The 22,991-nt window shown below is 38.7% G+C and overlaps 1 protein-coding gene and 1 pseudogene across 2 annotated transcripts in view; both read right to left on the reverse strand.

Moving 5' to 3' along the window:
* Nucleotides 1–22,991, reverse strand: part of GRIN2A (glutamate ionotropic receptor NMDA type subunit 2A) — a 474,506-nt gene that overhangs the window by 295,124 nt on the left and 156,391 nt on the right. The gene's annotated exons all lie outside the window — the stretch shown is intronic.
* Nucleotides 9,419–11,044, reverse strand: LOC110198346 (T-complex protein 1 subunit delta pseudogene; annotated as a pseudogene).

The following is a 22,991-nucleotide window of genomic DNA, read 5'->3' on the forward strand; positions in this document are numbered from 1 at the left end:
TCATTTGAAATTGACTCAGATCATTTATTTAGCAGAGTAGCCAAGTCTTTCATAGTTGATCATTATTTCTGTTAGTTTTGTTATTGATATGGTCAATTATGCTGTTAGTTTTCCTAATATTGAATCAGCCCTGCATTCCTGGTATAAATCCCACTTGGTCATAATGTATTATCCTTGTGATAAATTCCTGTAATCTCTTTGCTAATATTTTATTTAAAAATTTTGGATCAATATTCATTAGGGAAATTGATCTATAATTTTCTTTTTCTGTTTTGGCTCTTCCTGGTTTAGGTATCAGCACCATATTTGAATTATAAAAAGAATTTGGTAGGACTCTGCCTATTTTTCCAAATGGTTTATATAGGATTGGAATTAATTGTTCTTTAAACGTTTGGTAGAATTTGCTTGTAAATCCCTCTATCCCTGGAGATTTTTTTCTTAGGGATGGCCTCTTCAATTTCTTTTTTCTAAAATGAGGCTATTTAAGTATTTCATTTCCTCTTCTGTTAACCAGGGCAATTTATATTTTTGTAAATATTCATCCATTTGACTTACACTATCAGATTTATTGGCATACATTTGGGCAAAATAGTTTCTAATTATTGTTTTAATTTCCTCTTTATCAGTGGTGAATTCACCCTTTTCATTTTTGATACTTTACATTTTTTATTATATATCATGCTTATCAATTGGGGAATACCTGAATAACTTGCAGCATATTCTTGTGGTGGAGTACTTTTTTGCTATAAGAAATGATGAAGGGTGTGGTTTCAGAAGAAATATGGCAAGGCCTATATGAACTTATGCAAAGTGAAGTGAGAAGAGCCAGTAGAATCTTTCTTCTTTCTTTTTTTAAATCAAATTAACCAAAATGTTTATTTTCTTGCTTTTTTTTATAAAACCAACTCAATTTTATTTATAGTTCAGTAGTTTTCTTAGTTTCAGTTTTATTAATCTCTCTTTTGATTTTCAGAATATCTAATTTGGTATTTAATTGGAGATTTTTAATTTGTTCTTTTTCTAGCTCAGGAGTGGAGAACCTGTGGCCTCAAGGCCACATGTGGCCCTCTGGGTCCTCAAGTGTGGTCCTTTGACTGAATCCAAACTTCACAGAACAAACACCCTTAACAAAAGGATTTATTCTGTAAAACTTGGACTCAGTTAAAAGGCCACACCCAAGGACCTAGAAGGCCACATGTGTCTTCAGGGCTGTAGGTTTCCCATCCCTATCTAGCTTTTTTTAATTGCATGCCCAATTCATTGATCCCCTCTTTCTCTATTATATTCACGTAAGCATTTAGAGACATAAATTTTCCCCTAAGAACTGTTTTGGCTGCATCCCATATGTTTTGGTATGTTGTCTGATTATTGTCATTCTCTTTAATGAAATTATTGATTGTTTCTATGATTTGTTGTTTTACTCACTCATTCTTTAGGATTAGATTATTTAGTTTCCAATTAATTTTAGTCTACCTTTCAATGGCCCTTTGTTACATATAATTTTTATTGCATAATAACCTGAAAAGGATGCATTTAATACTTCTGCCCTTCTGCATTGGATTGTGAGGTTTTTATGCCTAATACAACAGTTGATCATTATTACTTTACAGTCGCTGTGCATAATAATCTACTGATTCTTCTCCCTTCACTTTGCATCAGTTTATATGTCTTGCCATATTTTTTTCTGAAACCACACACTTCATCATTTCTTATAGCACAAGAGTACTCCATCACAAGCATACACCACAAGTTGTTCAACCATTCCCCAATTGATGAGCATCCCTTCAATTTCCAATTATTTGCTATAGATATTTTTATACATATAGGTACTTTTCATTTTTCTTTGATCTCTTTGGTGCATCGGCCAAGTAGTGGCATTTCTGGGTCAAGCGGTATGCACAAATTTATAGCTCTCCAGGCATAGTTTCAAATTGCTCTCCAGAATAGTTGGACCAGTTCACAACTCCACCAACAGTTTATTAGTGTATCCATTTTTCTTCAGCTCCTCTAGCATTTGTCATTTCTGATAGGTGTGAGGGGTACCTCAGAGTTGTTTTAATTTGTATTTCTCTTTTTTTATATGACTATAAATAGCTTTGATTTCTTTTTCTGAAAACTGTCTGTTCCTATCCTTTGGAATGGTTCTTATTTTTATAAATTTGACTCAGCTCCCTATATATTTGAGGAATGAGATCTTAATCAGAGAAATTTAGTATAAAAATTTTTATATTACTTCATTGTCTATGGAACTCTTAGCAAAACATAGTTTCTCTGATTATCTCTTTTGTTTAATTAGGTCTATTTTTGCTTTTTTTTCTTTGTCTGAGATCACGATTGCTGCCCTTGCCTTTTTTACTTCAACAGAAGCATAATAGATTGTGTTCTAGCCCTATATTTTGACTTTGTCTATGTCTTTCTATTTCAAATGTGCCTCTTGTAAATAACATATTATTGGGTTCTGGTTTCTAATCCATCCTGCTATGTATGTGCTTCTGTAATATGAGTGAGTCCTATTCACAGTTATGATTGCTGTGCATTTCCTTCCACCCTGTTTTCCTCTATTTATCCTCCTCTCTCTCTCTTTTTATCCTGTCCCTCCTCAAAGTCTGTTTGGCTTCAGATTACTGTCAAATCTAACCTCCCTTATATCTCACACACACCCGTATCTCTTATCCCCTTCCCTTCCTATTTCCCTATTATGTAAGATACATTTCTATTCCCAACTATGTGTGTGTGATTATATATTTCCTCCTCTCTGAACCAATTCCAGTGAAAGTGAAGTTCAACCATTGTCCACCACCACTATCTATTTTCTCCTCCACTATAAAATCTCTTGTTTACAAGACTCTTTTGTACGAGAAAAATTTTCCCATTCTACCTCTCCCTTCCCCCTTCTCCCAGTACATCCCTCTTTCTCACTCTTTCATTTCTTTGGAGATCATTCCAACATAATTGACTCACACTTATGCTCTCTGTCTATGTAGACTGCTTCTAACTTCCCTGATAATGTAAATTTCTTCAGAGTGATATGTATCATATTCCTATACAGCAATGTAAACAATAACTTTTTAAAGTTTCTTATAATTATTCTTTTATGTTTACCTTTTTATGTTTATCTTGAGGCCTGTGTTTGAATATCAAATTTTCTATTCAACTCTGGCCTTTTCATCAAGAATGTTTGAATGCCCTATATTTCATATGCCCATTTTTTCTCCTGAAAGATTATACTCAGTTTTGTTGTGCAGGATACTTTTGCTTGTAATCCTAGCTCCTTTGCCTTAAAGAATACCATATTCCAAACTTTCCATTTCTTTAACATGTAAGTTGTTAAATCTTGTGTGATCCTAAATGTGGCTTCATGATAGTTTCTTTCTGGCTACTTGTAATACCTTCTCCTTGACCTGGGAGCTCTGGAATTTAGCTATAATATTCCCAGGAATTTTCACTTTGGGATATCTTTCAGTGGAGTCTTTCAATTTATATCTTATCTTCTGTTTCTAGGATATAGGGCAGTTTTCCTTGATAATGCTTTGAAATATGATGTCTAAGCTCTTTTTTTGTTTGTTTTATCATGACTTCCAGGTAACCCAATAACTCTTAAATTATCTCTCCTAGATTTGTTTTCCAGGTCGGTTGTTTTTCGGATGAAATATTTCACATTTTCTTCTTATTTTTTTTCATTCTTTTGACTTTGTTTTATTGTCCTTGATGTTTCATTGAGTCATTAGCTTCCAATTGCCTAATTCCAATTTTTAAGGAATCATTTTCTTCAATAAGCTTTTGTACCTCTTTTTATATTTGGATAATTCTGCTTTTTTAAGGCATTCTCTTTTTTTGTGAATTTTTGTACCTCTTTTACCAAACTGTTAGTTCTCTTTTCATAACTTTCTTGTATCATTTTCATTTCTTTTCTCATTTTCCTCTACCACTCTAATCTCGTTAACTCTTCCAGGAATTCCTGTTAGCCTTGGATCCAATTAACATTTTTCTTTGAGGCTTTTTTGTAGCGATTTTCACATTGTTGCCTTCTTCTGAATTTATGTCTTTGTCCTCCCTGCCACTATAACAGCCTTTTATGGTCAAGTTCTTGTTGTTGTTGTTGTTTACTCATTTGTCCAGCCTATATCTTGACTTTCAATTTTATGTAAAAATTGGGCTCTGCCCACCTGGGGGTGAGGAAGCACTGTTCCAAGTCTCACACTTTTATGTGCTACTGTTTTCAGAGCTAGCTGTGAGGGTCTGCAAGTTTTCAGTGCTTTCAAAATGATATGATCCAGGGAGAGGTGTGGTCCCTGCTCTGCTGGTCATTGGCCAGGAAGGACCTCTGCGTCCCTGTTGCCACTAGTGCTAGCATTCCTCTTGGCACTAGGAACTGAAGTCAAGGTCCTGATCCTTTATGGCCAACTACGGACATGCTTCTCCACCCTGGAATTGCAACGCAGAATGGTGCATGCACAATTGAGTTGCCAATCATCACCAGCTGCCCCCAGTGCCAACAAAGGATCCCCTGTAATCTTTTTCTGACCATTTGTCTCACTCCCTTACGATCTCCGAGCTAAGAACTCCTGAAGCTGCTACTGCTTCTGTTTCAACCATCTCCAAGGCCCAAAGCTAGTGTTCCTGCCACACCCCAGGCCATCTCTCACCACACATCATAGGTCTCTCCTGCCCACCTCCTATGTCATTTTAGACTGGGAAAATGGCTCACACTGACTTTTTGTTGCCTTCGCTCATTCAAAATTTGATTTGAAGAGTCATTTTAAAGTTGTCTGGAGGGGAATGTTGGGAGAGCTCAGTTGGATCGCTGCCTGAATTCTACTATCTTGGCTCTGCCTCTGTTAATCTTTTCATATTATATGGTGATATAAAAGTGATATATATCACTTTTCACTTTACATTATTTTTAGCACTAAAGTGATTTAACCAATCAGCACTCTGAGTTTCATAATAATAGTAAATTATCATTAATAATAGTAGCTATAGTGCATACATAGCACTATAAATTGTGTATAAAAAGTTGTGTTATTGATATTGTCTTCTATTTTGTGTTGTTGTGATTGTGATCCTCACAAAAACCCTATGAAGAAGGTGCTTTTATTATTCCCCATTTAACAGATGATGATGATAATGATGATGAATCACCATTTTTCATATACAGAGATTACCTGTGAATAGAATACACACTGGTATTAGATACATTTACTCCATTACTATTCTCTTCCTTTGCTATTGTGAGAGTGTGACATCTGCTCAGGTTACTGATTAGGGTTTCCTGATTACATTCTGTCTTCTGGTTTCAGTCCCACACTTGAAACTCAAAGAAAAGCACATTTGAGTTTTCCTGCTCTGCGACCTGACATTTTCAACTTTATGTAACCCTTGCAACAGAAGCTCCTTTCTGAAACAAACTGGTCCAGGCACTCTTTGAGGAACTCTCACGTCTGTGGTTCATTGACCCCACCCAGAGAGAACACAAAAGTCTCTTTAGCTGGTTGCGGGAATGCCATTACCTTAGACCATTCAAATCAGTCTCTCTTTTCTACTTCAGTTAAGGACTTGTTCATTCCATCAAGATTTACTCCTTATTCCTGTGTAGAAAGCTGCTTCATATTCATATCAGTCCTTGCCACTAAGTCCTTTGGAATTTGGAGTACTTCCACTCTTTTGCAATGTCTTTCCATCTCCTGTCCTCCTCCAGGTCAGTGGGGCTGGTTTATACAAACTATGCTTGGGTGATCTCTAAAAGGTAGAAGGATAGAGTAGAACCACTGGCCCCAGCAACTTCTCTCGGCATAGGTACCTATGACTCCAGAGAGAAGAGTAACCCCATTCTATATTTACAATCTCTTTTTGTTTCCCACAATCTGGGTGACTTGATTATCTGGCTAGTTATTGTTGTCTCACAAAAGGCTGGCTTTAGTTTATAAAATGGAAATAAGCAGAGATGTGATAGAAAGGACATTTGCCTTAAACCCAAATCTAAGCTCTGACATTTACTAGCTGTGTGACCAGAGACATGTCAGCACCCTGAACCTTAGTTTCCTAATCTGTAAAAGGAGGATGTTAGCACTTGTACCATCTAACCTTGTAGAGTTTTTCGATGAAAGTACTTTTTAAACTGCAAAATGCTATTGAAATGAGGCTATTATTTTTAGTAGTAGTAACAAAAATAACAAATCTGGGAACTAACTTGAAATTGTATCTTATAAACATCAAGATCTGAGAATAGATAGCCATCAACAAGTTATTCTGGCAAAAAGAAAGCAGAATTTAATTTGAGGAAAATATCGAGCAGCTGGAATCTAGAAACAGCACCTAAATGACAAATAGAACTAGGTCCAACTCTGCCATAAATAGTGTGGTTGCAGAGACAATTATTGGCTATGTCATAAAAGGCTACATGATAGTGATGGAAAGAGCATTGAACTTGAGAGTCAAAACACCATATTGGATCCTGGTTCCACCATGTCCTAGACAGCAGGCCTTAAAATTAGCTTAATTTCTCTGGCTTAATTTTTCTTTTATGTAAAATAGGTATATTAACACTTCTATTAACTAACTCAAAAGGCTGCCATGAGCATCAAATGAGATGATGTATGTAATGCATTTTGTAATTATAAAGCAATACGTAAGTTGTATTTTTTTAAATTCTGAGGCTACATAAAGGCTACATAAAGACATATAACTACCTACCATCATGCCTGCCCTATGAAAAGAGACCCCTCAGTAAAGGGCATATTAAAATTCTAATGATAATAATTCACACTTGCATATCCCTTTCAAAATGCTTTCACATTATTATCTTATTTGATTCTCACAGCTCCTCTATGAGTTACGAAGTCAGGGCAGGAATTAATATTTTTATTTGACAAAGAAGCAAACTGAGGTCTTGTTAAACAACTTGCCCCTAGTCACACCAGAAGAAAGTGGCAGACCCCAGACCACAGCTCAGATTTTCTGACTCCTGGCCTAATCTTCATTCCACTAGGCCCCACTACTTCTGAAAGACAGTGTGTCCCATTTGCTGATGCCCTCTCTAAAGTGTGGAGCCCATAACTGAACAGATTATTTCAGATGTGTTCTAGAGTTTAACTGATTGATTGTCTTCTACTTAATGAATTTTACAGATTCAAGGGAGCACAAAAAAAGTCATCTCGTATAGCCAGATGCCTCCCGGCAGACAAAGTATTATTATTCACTTTTCATAAGTGAGACAACCAAGCCCCATAATAGTGAAATGACTGACCTAAGATTAAACAGGTACTAAGTGTTGTTCACTTCAGTTATCTTTTAGTTGTGTCTGACTCTTCAAGACCCTATTTGAGATTTTATTGGCAAAGATACTGGAGTGGTTTGACATTTCCTTCTGCAGCTCATTTTACACATGAGGAAACTGAGGCAAATAGAGATTAAGTGATTTGCCCAGAATCACACAGCTAGTCAGTGTCTGAGGTCAAATTTGAACTCGGATCCTCCTGACTCCAGGCCAGTATTCTGTCCACTGCACCGCTTAGTTGCTTACTGTGTTGAAGCCAGGATTAAAACTTAGGCCTCCCGGGTCCAAGTTCTTTCTCCTATAACATAGGTAAAAGGAAATAAACTTGAGCTTCAACTAATCTTCCCAGACTTAATTCATTTGACTTCCACTCATAAATACCACACAGCCAAACTTGCCTTCCTACTGTTTCCCATACATGCCATTCCATTCCCAGTATGCCCAGGTTGCCAGCCCTGCTTGGAATATATTCCCCTCCTTATCTCTACCTTGTAGAACCCTTCAATTGCCTCAAGAATGCACTAAACTGCCACCTCCTACATGAAGCCTAGGCTGATGCCCAAAAAACTAGTCCCTGTTCCAGTGCTTGCTTTATATTTACTCTCTATGTACTTTTTCTATACTTTTCTGTGCATCTGTTGCTTCTTACCAGCAGAAAATTGTCCTCCTTGAGGACAGGGATGCTTTTATTTATGTCTTTGTTTCCCTAGCACCTAGCACAATGGCACTCAACATCTGGTTCCTGCCCACAAACCAGCTCTGAAGTTCAGATAACAGGGACTTATCCTAGTCCCCTTTCTCTTGTCTCACCTGCCTTAAAAGAGAGATAAGAAGTCAGAAAGCAACCCAGGAAGCTTTACTTTCTTCCTGTTGCCCAAAGTCTAGTAGAGCAATCACAGAAAACTGGTAAAAGAACTTGGGGAGTTAGGCTGGGGCAGTGGCAGAGATAGATGTTTTCATGAAGTCCTCCTGCCTTCTGGGGATAAGAGCAGAGATTAACAGGGTGAAGAAGAAAAATTCCACTGTTCAAGAGACCAAATCAGATTATTTTCAGGAACACTGTTCTGTAAAGTCATGTCCCATTTGATCAGAAAGACAATAGTCTCTGGGCTGGAACTTTGATCATCAAGCTCATCTTCCCTTCTCCAAATCTGCTGAGGGCCTCTGTACTCAGGTTAAAACTGAGATATGCATAATCTGCATTATACCTTCATTCAGAGATCTGGAACAGAGGGAGCCAAAAGGCCCTAAACACCCAAGTGGATGGCAGTGAATATTTGTTCACGTTATTTCACCGATATTGGGGAAAGAAAGGGGAGGATGGCAAGAGAAGGCTCTCCAATATCGAGAGTCAGGATGCATAGTCTTTTGTTCCTAAAGAAGAAAACTCTGATTTATTTACTTACTTGATGTCATTGGTTGTCGATTCAAATTTTCTTACATCTGTTTCAAAATGATGATTGTTATGGTGACTGTACAAGAGGTTCCTATATCCCCCTAGAAATCTCAACTCATGCAGACATACTAATGAGACTATTAATCCCTTTTGGTCTACAGGACAAGATTCGTTTTCCAATCCCTTAGCTCATCACACCACATAGATACTCTAGGGGTAAATAGAGAAGTGTAGTGGAAAGAAGCCCAGAAGTCAAGGCACTTAGGTTCTAGTCTGGACGCTGACAATACCTGGCTGAATGATTTGAGAAAAAGAAGTTTTGCTTCTCTGTGACTCAGTTTTCTCCTCAGCAGACAAAAAGGAAGCATAGTTATTTTTTTTCCCTAAAAATGACCTGGAGGTTTCAGTAGACTGGAAACTCAATTGGGGTTAGCCATAGTGTGGCCCCTCCTGGATCACTTCCTTGTCATGGCAAAGGGGCTTGTGTAGCTGAATGAAACTATGAGCAATGCCGTGCAGGGTTATCCAAGATGGACAGGTCATAGTGGAGAGTTCTTTTAAAAAAAATATTCACTTCTTTATTAGATTGTATTGACAGTTTTCAAATGGATAACAACTGGAATCCCAGGTATAAGAACTCAGAAAACAAAGTCTTCCAAATAAGTAAGTATTCCACAGGGCAATACTCTTCCACCACAGCTGCACAATATATGTCTGTACCAGACAGATGCAGTATATTAACAAGATTACCAAGTATTCATCACATCATCAATCTTGAGAATGCTTTGGACTGTTTCAGTAGCTAGGGTCAGAGCACTGACTAACATTAACAAAGGCTGAACTACTAGCTCCCCAAAAATGTTGGAAATTCCACCCTTTCAAACATTAATTCCTGCAGTGGTCTCTCCCTGTGCATGCCGATTTCTTAATTCTGTTACAGTAGAAATGGGATTAAGGCCTGAATTTTCAGCTAGAGTAGATAGAATGACTTCCATAGCATCTGCAAAAGCATGGACACAGTATGACTCCATCCCACTCAAAGTTCATGAATATTCAATTAAACACAAGGCCAGCTCTATCTCTGAAGCACCACCTCCTGCAATCAGTGTTCTCTTTTTTTTTTTTACTAAACAGCGAATGACACATAAAGCATCATGAATTGAATTCTCTGCTTCTTCAATCACCAATTTGTTAGATACATGAACAATAACAATAACTATCTTTCCAGGTCTTGCACAACCTGTAATTTTGAGCAGTTTGCTAGAACCATTTAAGTTGACCTCCTCTGCTAGCTCAGCACAGCCAAGCATTTCAGGAGTGAACTGGTCAATATGGGCAACTGGTTTGGTTCCAGTCATCTTAGAAATAAGTTCAATGTCTTCTCTTTCAACATCCTTAACCACCATAATCTTCATTTTGTTTAGGAAGTATAATGCAAGATCACTAAGAGCATCCCCTAGAATAGGTTCTGTATGAAAAGCCCATTGCACCCAGATTTCTTAATTTGCTTCACTAAATTGAGAATATAAGCTCTCTCTTCTTGCAATACTCTGTCCATTTGTGCATAGTCAAAAACTACAATTTGATTAGCCATACCTGTTTCAGGAGCAGATAAACAAAACTGAATAAGACAAATCTTAGCTTTCTCAACTCTGGTTATAGCAGTATTTTCCATCTTCTGAATTACGACCAATCTTTCCACCACTTCACAGTCATCAATTGTCTCCGAGAGATTCTTAATTATTTTAATGTCTCAAAGATCCACATTAGTAGCTGTTGTCAGGTCAATCATCTTCATCATGGCATCTATACTTATTGGAAAAACAGGCTTGAGTACTGAGATACAACCTTTGAGTTTAGTGAAGTGGTCACACTATTTAGCAATGGTTCTCTGTCACTCAGTTCTACTGGCTGTGCCATTTTAGTTAAGATTTTAATACCTCTATCCAAAGGTTTTTGGAATGATTCTGAAATGATGGTTAGGTGAATCCCCTTTTGAAGAAGTCTGGTACAGGAATCCAAAAGAAATCCAGCAATGATAACAACAGATGTAGTACCATCACCAGCTTCAATATCTTGTGCTTTGGAGAGTGCCACCATCATCCTGGCTGCTGAATGCAAGACCTGCATTTGTTTCAAAATTGCAGCACCATCATTGTTAATGGTCACATCACCTTTTCCATCTTGAATCATTTTGTCCATTCCTTGTGGTCCAAGGCCTGGTTCTAATAGCATCCATAACCACTTTGAAGGCAGAGATGCTGCTGAAGCAGATCTGGGCCAGTTTGTCCTGGTCCTGGTAAGCACTTCTTCCCCCAATTGCCAGAACCTCTGGCAGGCCCATTATTTCTGGGACCCGTGTTGTCCAGCATAGTCAGGCTCAGCACAGTTCTGTGGTGACTCAAGAGCCTTGGGTGGACACAGATTGTGTTCAACCCGTGGACTAATGGTCTTCAACCAATGCCTCCATGAAGCTTCCAGAAAGCAGAGCTGGTGCGTAACATAGCGGAGAGTTCTGACAAAAGGCAATCCCCTGGAGAAGGAAATGGCAAACCACTCCAGTATCTTTGCCAAGAAAACCCCAGGTACAACATTAAAATGATAAAAGTTTTGATACTAGAAGATGATCTAGTTGGAAGGTGTCTAACACACTACTGGGGAAGAGCAGAGGACAACCACAAGCAGCTCCAGAGCTAATGAAGCTGCCGGACCAAAACTGAAAGGAAGCTGTGAGTGTGTCTGGTGAGAATAGGAAAGTCTGATGCTATAAAGCTAAGCTGGATCAGTGTTCAAACAAGAGATGGAAAGATTAAACATTAACATATTGGGTGGCTGTGAACTTAAATGGATGGGAATCAGTGAATTTAATTCAAGTGATCATTACATATGCTACTGTGGGCAAGAATCCCTTAGAAGAAATAGAGTAGCCATTATAGTCAATAAAAGGGTGAGAAAAGCAGTGCTGGTATATAATCTCAAAAATGACAGAATGATATCTATTCAAATCAAATGCAAACCATTCAACTTCACAGTAATACAAATCAATGATCCAACTATTGATGCAGAAAATGCTAATGTTGCTCGGTTCTATGAAGACCAACAACATCTTCTAGAAATAACATCAAAAAAATATGTCATATTCATCATAGGGAATTGGAATGGTAAAGGTGGAATTAAAAAGATAATTAGAACAACAGGCAAGGTGGGCCTTGGAGTACAAAATAAAGCAGGGCAGAGACTGACAGAGTTTTGTCAAGATAACTTGCTGGTCATAGTAAACACCCAAACCCAAAAGATGACTCTACACATGGGCTTCACCAGGTGGTCAATATAGAAATTGGACTGATTATATGCTTTGCAATCAAAGATGTAGAAGCTGTATACAATTAGTTAAAAGAAGACCTGGAGCTGACTATAGCTCAGATTATTACTTTTTATTGGAAAAGTGAGACTTAAATTCAGAAAAGTAGGCAAAACCATTAGACAATAAAGGTATGACCTAAATAACATCCCTTGTGAATATGAAGTGGAAGTGATGAATAGATTTAAGGGATTAGATCTCATAGATAGAGTGCCTGAAAAAACTATGGACAGAGATTCATTGTACAAAAGGCAGCAACAACAACAACAACAACAAAACATCCCAAAGAAAAAGAAGAGTAAGAAAGCAAAACGGCTGTCTGATGAGGCTTTACAAATGGCTGAGGGAAAAAAAGGAAAGCAAAAAGTACAGGAGAAAGGCAACGATCTACCCAACAGAGTGCAAAATTCCAAAAAATAGCAAGCAGAGATATGAAGGTTTTCATAAATGAGCAATGCAAAGAAATAAAGGAAAACAATAGAATGGGAAAGGCAAGCTATCTCTTCAAAAACCTTTGAGAGGCAGCTAGGTGATGCAGTGGATAGAGCACAGGCCCTGGATTCAGGAAGACTTGAGTTCAAATCCGGCCTCAGACCCATAACACTTGTTAGCTGTCTGACCCAGGGCAAGTCACTTAACCCCCTTGCCTAACCCCAAAAAAATCTTTGAGATAATGAAGGAATGTTTCATACAAAAATGGGCATGATAAAAGACAGAATGTTAAGGACTTAACAGAAGTAGAAGAGATTAAGAAAAGGTGGCAAGAATGCGCAAAAGAACTACACAAGAAATATGTTAACATTACCAATAACCACAATGGTGTGGTTGGTGATCTAAAGCTAGACATCCTAGAGAATGAAGTCAAATGGGGCTCAGGAAGCACTGGTAACAATGAGGCTAGGGAAGGTGAAAGAATTTCAACTGAGGTATTTAAAATCCTAAAAGATGATGCTTTTAAAGTACTGTACCCCCAGCAAATTTGGAAAACTTAGTGGCCAATGGATTGGAAAAGATCGGTTAATATCCCAATCCAAAAGAAGGGCAATTCCAAGTAATGTTCCAATTACCAAACAATCACACTATTTCACATACCAGCAAGATTACACTTATGATTCTACAAGCTACATGTCCACCATATATGAACTAAGAATTAACACAAAAGAGCAGACTGGTTTTTGAAGAGGTAAAGGAACTAGAGACCAAATTGCAAACATTTGCTGGATTATGGAGAAAGCAAGGGAATTCCAGGAAAAAAAAATCTACCTCTGCTTCACTGGCTGCACTAAAGTCATTGTGTGGAGCATGACAAAACGTGTCAGGCTCTCAAAGAGATGGGAGTATCAGATCACCTTATTTGTGTCTCCTGAGAAACCCATATATGGGTCAAGAAGTAATTGTTAAGACTGAACATGGAACAATTGATTGGTTTAAGATCAGAAAAGATAAACGACAAGGGTATATTTTATCACCTCATTTAATTTATATGCAATGTACATTGTGCAAAATCCAGTCTGGACAAGTCAAATGCCAGAATTAAGGTTACTGGGAGAAATGTCAACAATCTCTGCTATGCAGATGATACCACTCTGATGGCAAAAAGTGAAGAAGAATTAAGAAGCTTCCCGATAAGGTTGAAAGAGAAGAGTATAAAATCTGGCTTGAAGCTTAACATCAAAAAAACTAACATCATGGCAACTGTTCCCATCACTTCCTGGCAAATAGAGGGGAAAGAAATGGAAGCAGTATCAGATTTTATAATCTTGGGCTCAAAGATCACTGCAGATGATGACTGAAATCATAAAATTAAAAGATGCTTGCTCCTTGGAAAGAAAATTATGGCAATACTGAATCACTTCCATTTGAATTGTCTTAGGAAGATTCTGAAGATCACCTGGAAGGATATGATACCAGATGCTGAGATCCATTCTTGAACTAAACTGCCAAGCATTCAAACTCTACTTCAGAGAGCACAACTCCAATGGGTTGGCCACATTGTTCAAATACAAAACATACACTCATCAAAAAGTCTATTATATGTAGAACTCACACAGGGCAAGCATTCACATGGTGGTCAGAAGAAGTGACACAAGAACATTCTCAAAGTCTCTCTTAAGAACACTGGAATTGATTGTGTGACATGGGAGACACTGGCACAGGACCACTCAGTGTGGCATGATGACATCAGAGAAGGCGAGATGTATGAGCAAAGCATAATTGAAATAGCTCAAAAGAAACACAAGATGTACTAATTTAGAGAATCCACCCCAAATGTTCACATGAAATATTTGTGCCTGACCTGTGGCAGAACATTCCAAGCTTGTAGTGGTCTGATCAGCCACAGTTGGACACACTGTAACTTGACTCTAGCATAGTGATATCATTTTGATCCGCTTCAAGAATGAAGGACAATAACCAACCAATCATGACAATACTGGCTAAATGTACTAAAAATCAGAGACATCACTTTGCTCTCAAAGGTCTGTATAGTCAAAGCTATTTTTTTTCAGTAGTTATGTATGGCTGTGAGAGCTGGACTGTGAGGAAAGCTGAGTGCCACAGAATTAATACCTTCAGATCATTGTACTGGAGAAGACCTTTGAGAGTCCCTTGTACAGCAAGAAGATCAAATCAGTCAATACTTAAATCAATTCAGACTGTTCATTGGAAGGACAAAAACTGAAGCTGAAGCTTAAATGTGTTAACCACATATGGAGAAGACAGAACTCATTGGAAAAGACCCTGATGTTGTGAAAGATTGAAGGCAAAAAGAGAAAGGGACAGCAGAGGATGAGATGGATAGATAGTTTTATGGAAGCAACAAACATGAGCTTGGATAGACTTAGGAAGATAGTGGAGGACAGAAGGACCTATAATGCTGTGGTCCATGGTGTCATGAAGAATTGGACATGACTGAATGACTAAACAACAACAATAAAGTAGGGTGTGGCAGCCGGAAATAGCTCATTTGATTTGGAACTGTTGATTTGGAGCTATAAGAGAGGCATAGCTTCCAGGAATAAGAAAGTGACAACCATGCTCTTCTCTGTCAGACCACCTTTAGAATATTGTGCCCAGTACTGTCACAGTTTAAAAATGTTGACAAACTAGGGGACATCCAGAAGAGGAGATGCAGAATGGTGATGAGCCTATGGGTATTTATTGAGAGAACTAGAGATGTTTAGTTTGAAGAAAAGACTTGGGAAATGAGAGGCTGGAACATGATAGCTGTTCTCAATTATGTACAGATGGGATTAAATTTCTTCTGTTGGGCCCCAGAGGTCAGAATTGGGATCAATGAAAGGAAACTGCATAGAGGCAAATTTAGGTTGGATAGCAGGACAAACTTCCTAACAATTAGAGCTGTCCAAAAGTGGAATGGGCTGCCTTGAAAGGTCGCAAGTTCCCTCTCCCTGGAGGTCTTCAAGCAAAGACTGGATTCCTTCCACGTACAATAGCGCTTTCTTATTAGTTGGACTACATAGCAACAGAGGTCCTTTCCAACTTTCCAGTTCTAAAATTCTGTAATTCTGTGTCCATATTACTTTTAAATTTCTTTCTATAGCTCTAATATTTTATAAAACTGGGAAGGGATTAACGAGTCTCCAGTATTTATGATGTATCATCTCACATGAGTCCCCAACCCCCCAGCCTGCCTGAGCCCAAGCACAGTAATTGTGTTACTAGAAGAGAATTCAGCTTTGATAAGCAAAAATTAATTACACATGTAATTATGCAGTACATTGACCCAGTTGGTAATTTAAACCAAGTGTCTGCAGTCTTATGAGGTGATCAATAGAGAACTTTAGAGAGCATCTAGTTCAAAACCTCATTTTAATGATGAGGAAACTGTGGCCCACAGAATTTGACTTGCCCAAGGTCACAATTGGTTTAAGTAGCAGGGTAGGAATTTGAACCAAGGTCTTCTAATTCCAAATTCAGTACTCTTTCTATAGTAGAAATTTTATTTCTATAGCTTTCTTACCAAAACACAAACATAGAACCAAAGATTTAAAGGCACCTCAGAGACCACTGGTCCAATCTCTTCATTTAACAGATAAAAAAAAACTGAGGCCCAGAGGAGTTAAATGATTTCCTTTGTCATACAAGTAATAAATAATAAATAGAGACAGTAGTTGACCCTGGATCCCCCAATAATAAATTCAGCATTTTCCCCTGCACCACAAACTCTGTTTTATTGCATTTTATATGAACTTCAATAAATTAAACTCCATCCTTTAAAACTAATCAAATACACACCTCAAAAGCATCAAGTTCATGTTCCTTTTCATCCCATCACAAGTAGGGGGCCTATTTCCTTGGTGATGGATACTCCCATGAAGACCTAGAATGGGTAGCAAAGGTATGCACACAGCATGGGCACACTGGCTCTTTGCACAGCTACAGCAGGTAGGTTGGCATAAGCCATGAGAGGCAGCTGTGTGACATAATAGATAAGAGTGCTGGACTTGGAACCAGGAAGACCCGAGTTCAAATGTTGCCTCAGACATTCACTAGTTGTATGAGCCTAGACAAGTAATTTCACCTCTTTTGGTCTCAATTTCCTCACTTATGAAATGAGGAGTTAGACTTGGTGGACTCCAAGTTACCTTTCAGCATTGTCTATGATCCTGTAAGACTACCTGGCATAAACCAAAATTTTCTACCCATCACAAGAAGCCATGGTATCATCATGAATGAATGGAATCGCAGGACCTTAGAGTTCATCCTTAAAAGGAAACTTGGAGATGATCTGGGACCCATTTACTTGTTTTTTTTTTTTTGATAACTATATTTTGATATAGTGCCCTTTGTAATCCTATCTATTTTATTTTATACATTTCAAAACATTATTCTGAGAAGGGTTCTGTAGGCTTCATCAAACTGCCAAAGGGGTCCACATCACAAAAAGAGTTAAGAAACCCTGATGGTACAATCCTCACATTTTACAGACAAGAAAACTGAGGGCCAGAGAAGTGAATGCCTAGCCCAGGATCACACATTCACACCAGCATCTTCACTCTTCTGTCTGCTATTACTTCATTGTATTGTCAAGTGTCTGGTCAGTTGAGTTCAAGGGCTCAAAGTCCTGTTCCTTTCATAGGGCAGAGTCCCCTCCCTGCTACCTTTTCCTTCTGTACCCCACTCATTGTTCACCTTTGGGGAAATCTCAACTTGGTTCTAGGGGAGCCTCAAAATAGGCCAACCTGGAAAAGAGAGGAAGTAGTGATGCAATGGAAAGATTCCTGTACTGAGAGTTGAGTCCCATCTTCTAATCCTGGCAATGCCATTAACTCACCACATACCTTGAACAAGGCACTCACTCCCTCTGTATCACATTTTCTCCATATGTCAAATGAGTGGGTTCCCTCTTCAAAATCTTTTCTGGGTCTGACATACCATCATTTTCTGCTATGATTCCATTATGTTCAAGCTCTTAATGTGTAATATACACGCACGCGTGCGCGCACACACACACACACACACACACGCATAATAAGGTGAAGATTTTTTTGTTTGTTTGTTTGTTTTAACAAAAAAGAGAAGGAAACTACAGACTTAAAAGAATTCTGCTGAAGCTAACCTCTCCAGGCACGGCGATGGGAAGAAGGGTCATCAATGCTGCCACCACTGGAGCATTCCAGCAGAAGGAAGCAAATAAAAAGTGAGAGAATAGAACAGAGTCAAGCTCAGAAATAATCTTCGGTCTAGTCTGCCGAGACTCGAGAAGCCTCTCATCAACTTCCTCTTGCAGCACTCCTTAAGAAAAGGTAGATACCCTCTGTCTTCCCAACTAAGGAGATGATCTCTCAGAATGCGACTCTCTTTTCTAATGTCAGCAAAACCACAGTAAGAGTCTCATGAGCTCAAGGATATTAGGCTCAGAAGAATGTGTTTCTTCAGGACTAGCTAGAAAGGAATTTGCTTAAAAGAAAAGGGAGAAAATAGCCTTCTACTCTCCAGTTTGCATAGTCCAAGGTATCCAAAAGCATTTTCTCTATTTCTCTCTGTCCCTGGCACTGACTCCATCTCTGTATGTCTCTGTCCCTAAACCTATCTCTGTCCCTCTGTCTATCTCTGCTTCTATCTGTTTTTGTCTCTTAATCTGTTTGTCTGTCTGTTTCTCTCTCTCTGTCTCCCCATCTTTCTGTGTCTGTTTCTCTCCGTCTCTGTCTTTCTGTCTCTGTCTTTTTGTCTCTCTGTCTCTGTTGCTATCTTTCTCTGTCTCTGTCTCTTTGTCTCTTCCTGTCTTTCTGTCTCTGCCTCTGTCTATCTCTGTCTCTCTCTATCTATCTATCTCTTTCTATCCTTCCCTCCCTCCTTCTTTTTCTCCCTCCCTCCCTCCCTCTTTGTCAGTCTCCTTGCCCCTCACTGTCCTTTTTGTCAAAAATGTCTCTGTAGATGGTGCATCCACGTGCATGAGTGTGGCTGCAGGTTCCAACACTTGACTCACCATCTTTCCCATTCTGTGTCCACGTGTAGTTCTGACGTTGATTACTGTCCCCGTCTATTTTCAACAAGACCTATCATTGTAAACTGCTCTGTTTCTTCATCTTGAGGGCTGTATAAACACCTGTGCTTAGCTGACCCCACCTACCCAACATTTATCCAACACATGCCTTTGCTAAGAAAAGTTCCTCACATCCCCCTCTCCTCCTGAAAAACACTGTTCAACTCATTTCCTTCGTGATGCTTTCCTAGATTAGTCCAGAGAAACTCTGGTCCCTGTAATCCACATCCTACCCACTCCAACCCAAAGCCTCCAAATGACAACACAGATGCAATTAACCTCATATCCATTTGTGTTTTGATGCATCTTCCTCATAACTTTTGCTTAGCCAAAGCCCTAAATACAGTCTTTTAACTGATGGTATCCCAAAGGAGGGGAAACCTTGATTCCCTTCACTGTGGCTATATAAGGCCATCCATTTCACTGTTTACTCTACGACCTCTCTACCTCATTATCCCCAACTACTTCGGTATATAATGATCTCTCCCTAAAGGTCTGATGCATTTAATCATGATTCATGTCAATGTAATCATCATTTATTTGCACTTACTATGGTCCAAGCATTGTGCTTATGTGCTAGGGGTACAGAGTGCTTGCCCTTAATGAGCTTACATTCTACTAGAAGGAATGGCATGCATACAATTAAGAAAATGTTACACACACACACACACACACACACACACACACACACACACACCCCACAAGAAATATAAAGAAATGAGAGATACTAATAGCTGAAATAATTAGGAAGTATATAAAAACAATCATCATCATCATCATAGTAATATTTATTTAGTACTTCAAAGTCTGAAGACCTCTTTACCTGTAGGTACCACACTTTTTAGCACTCAAGTAGTTTCCAGTGGCTTCAAGTTTCCCCAACTGGTTGTAAGCTCCTATAAAACTCTCTCTCTCTCTCTTCTCTCTCTCTCTCTCTCTCTCTCTCTCTCTCTCTCTCTCTGCATAGATAGATAGATAGATAGATAGATATGCACGCACACACACAGAGCATAGTTCTGACCACAGGGCAGTCACTGAAGAAATTATTGTTAATTAGTTAGTTAATTAACAGAAGATATGAGAATGGGTAACACAAATGAATAGACAATTAATTATGATTTGACAGCTGTACTTTTGTCTTTAATAATCAAATTTGCTTTAGACTAATATCAAAATAAATCTACTTCTTTGTTATAAAGAATGGCTATCTGGAAGAAGGAGGAAGAGAAGAAGGAGGGAGAGCAGGAAGAAAAGGAGGAGAAAGAATAGCAGGAAAGGAGAGAATATATTGAAAATATATAGGTAACATAAAAAGAAAATATATCAATAAAATGCATTTTTAAAATTTAAAAATAAAACAGATTTGTAATCTCTCAGTGCATACCAACTATTGATCAGAAGTGTCAAAGGGAATGTAACTACAGGTAAACCACAGGTAAAAAACAGAAAGTAGAAAGGTAAAACTTGAAAATTAAAAGCTGATGGTAGCCACATTCATAGACAATATTCAGTTCTATAACCTCAAGAACAAAGAAATTTAATAAACAATTGTTATATACAAAGAATTGTATTAGGCAATAGGTTTAGATAAGATAGAACCCCTGTCTTCAAGACAGAACCCCTTCTGACAGTCTGGGATGGGAGGTGATGGTGAGGAAAGAGAAAGAAAGAGAAAGGCACATTTATGGATAACGATAAGGTGCATAGCAGATAAAGCACTGGGCCTAGAGTCAGAGAGAGAGTTCAAACACGGCTTCAGACACTTACTAGCAGTGTGATGCTAGGCAAGTCATTTCACACCCTGTTTGTCTCAGTTTCTTTATCTATAAAATGAGCTGGAGAAAGAAAGAGCAAACCACTCCAGTATCTTTGCCAAGAAAACCCTAAATGTGGTCATGAAGAGTTGGACATGACTGAAAATGAACAGCAGCATGAAATATTAGGACTATAATAATAATTGTGATTCACAATAGAGAAATACAAAATAAAATATTATGTGAGATCTGAAGGGGGAAAGGTCATTCATTACCACCAGGGAGCATCAGAGAAGGCTTGAGGCAGGAGATGGGATTTGATCTTGTGTAGGTAGTAATTTACCAACTAAAAAGGGGCAAGCTGGACATAGTCTTAGGGAACAGTACGAATAAGGTGCAGAGGTGGGAAAGTATAGGATATGTTCAAATGAAAAATAATAATCCAGTTGAGTGGAGTGTGGTTTGTGTAGATGAGAGGAATATGATATATATTTTAAAGATTAAGGTGTTAGATTGTGGAAGACTCTCAATATAAGGCAAAGTATTATTAATTTATTCAGTAGACCACTATTATAAACAATAGCTAGCATTTATGTAGCACTTTAAATTCTATAAAGCACTTTATAAATGTTAAGTCATTCAATTCCCAATATAACCCTGTGAGGGAAGTGCTATCATTATACTTATTTTGCAAATGGGGAAACTGAGGCAGGGAAAGACTAAGTGACTGGCCCAGGATCATACAGGAAGTAAGTACCTGAAGCAGGATTCAAACTTAGCTCCTACAATCCATCCACCTTACCACCTAGCTGCCTACACATTTTTCAGCAGAGTAACATGACCAGATCTATGCATAAGGAAGATAAGTTTGGAAACAGTACAAAGTGTGGGTTATGGAAAGAAGAAAATAGAAGTGAGAAGATCTGTTGGGAGGATATCACAATAAACTACACAGGTGTTAATGAGAACTCATTGTTCGTCCTTTGTTTGGAAGAAGACCAATGACATAAGGGGATGATGTCTTGACTTGTGTAAATGTTATTTAAGTGAAGCAGAGTTGCACCAAGTCATTAACCTCACTCTCTCTTCCACAGCCATCAAGATCCAGTAGGGAAACAAAAGTCAAGATGGTAGGCGATGGTCTGGGATGCAGTGGATGACCTTGGCATCTTTGATGTCTGACCAAATTAAGTGTTCCACAACACCTGCTTCAGCTGTCTTCATGAGTGTTGGAACAAATTGTTCTCATCCACCCATTCTACCAGGGGAAGTCTTCAGATGCTAGGAGTAGACATCCCCCTAACTCACCAATAAGTTTGAGACCTGTTGGTTACCCTCAACTTGGTTTAGCCCATCTGCTGAGTCTATTTTTACTAGGGTGTGGCCTCTGCGAACGCTATAGATGTAAGTTTGTTGGAAGGTGGACACAAAAGGTGGATGAGCAGCCCTAAAAAGGGCTCAGCAAGCCCTCACACCAGAAGGGCTAGTCCTCCATCAACACCTCATACATTCCTAATGAGAATTAGTACTATGATGATGAGGAGAGGGACAGATGCAAGAGAAATTCTGGACTAGGGGTTGGATTAGTAGGACCTGAAATGAATATAAGAAATGAGAGAGAGGAAAGAGTCAAAGATAACATCAAGGTTTTAACATGGAAGCTAGAGGAAATGGTGGCACCACAGAAAGAATGAGTAAAGTCCAAAGGAGGAGTGAGTTTAGGTGAGAAGGTAATAAACCCCTTTGGATATGTTGATTCTTTAGTATTTATAACATGGGAAGTAAGCACCTTTAGACTGCTCTTCCTCCCCTGGAGCTCTGGGTTCTGATGCAGAGTTGATTGGTTGAAAACCTTGAAAAATAACAGTGGAGAAGGAATATAATTAAAACTGGAGAAATTATAAGCAGATATGGAACAGGTGGATTTGAACTTGTGACCAAACTCCAGGATCCTCGAACTGTGAGATACTTGTTTAAACTTGATAATTTTATCACATGTAAAAAGTTAGGCAGCATAGTGAAGAAACCTGGAATCAGGCGATGCTGTTTTGAATCTCACCTCCCACCCTTATTAGCCATAAGACCATAGGCAGCCAAAACTTCATTTCTTCTTCTTCACCTCTGAATCCCTTGCATTCTGGCTTCCAGACAGAACATGTGGATCTCCAGACTTCTAGCACATAATCTCAATGTTGCAGCTGCATTCAAAAAGGGGGGGGGGGGGAAGGAAGGAAGAACATTCGTCATCCTCTCCCACTGATAATTAGCAACATCTAACTTTGTGCCAGAAAGCCCTGCCTCTGGGCACAGGGTTTGGCAGTGAGCCCAAGGAAGATTAGAAACCCTAGCCTGGGTCAGTTCAGTGGCCAAAGCACACCAGGAATCTCTCTGGGACAGATGCACCAAGAACTGCCCAATAAGGAGGTATCCCCAACTTAGTAGCCCCCAGCACAGTTTTCTGTCATGTGGTATAAGCTTGATGAAGGCAAGTTGATTGACTGAATGATTGATTGCCTTCCTTTTCTGGCCCTTAGTATATTTATTATGCATGGATTTATTTAAACCCTTACCGAATTTAATCATGCTTTCAGACTTGGCCACATTTTGGGACTTACAGGTTCTATACACTTACCATCTGTAAGGTGGTAATAATTAAAAAATAAAATCTCACCTTTACATAGGGCTTTAAGTTTGAT

Source organism: Phascolarctos cinereus, unplaced genomic scaffold (genome assembly GCF_003287225.1).
Source record: "Phascolarctos cinereus isolate Bilbo 61053 unplaced genomic scaffold, phaCin_HiC Scaffold_4;HRSCAF=312, whole genome shotgun sequence".
NCBI classification, from domain to species: Eukaryota; Metazoa; Chordata; class Mammalia; order Diprotodontia; family Phascolarctidae; genus Phascolarctos; species Phascolarctos cinereus.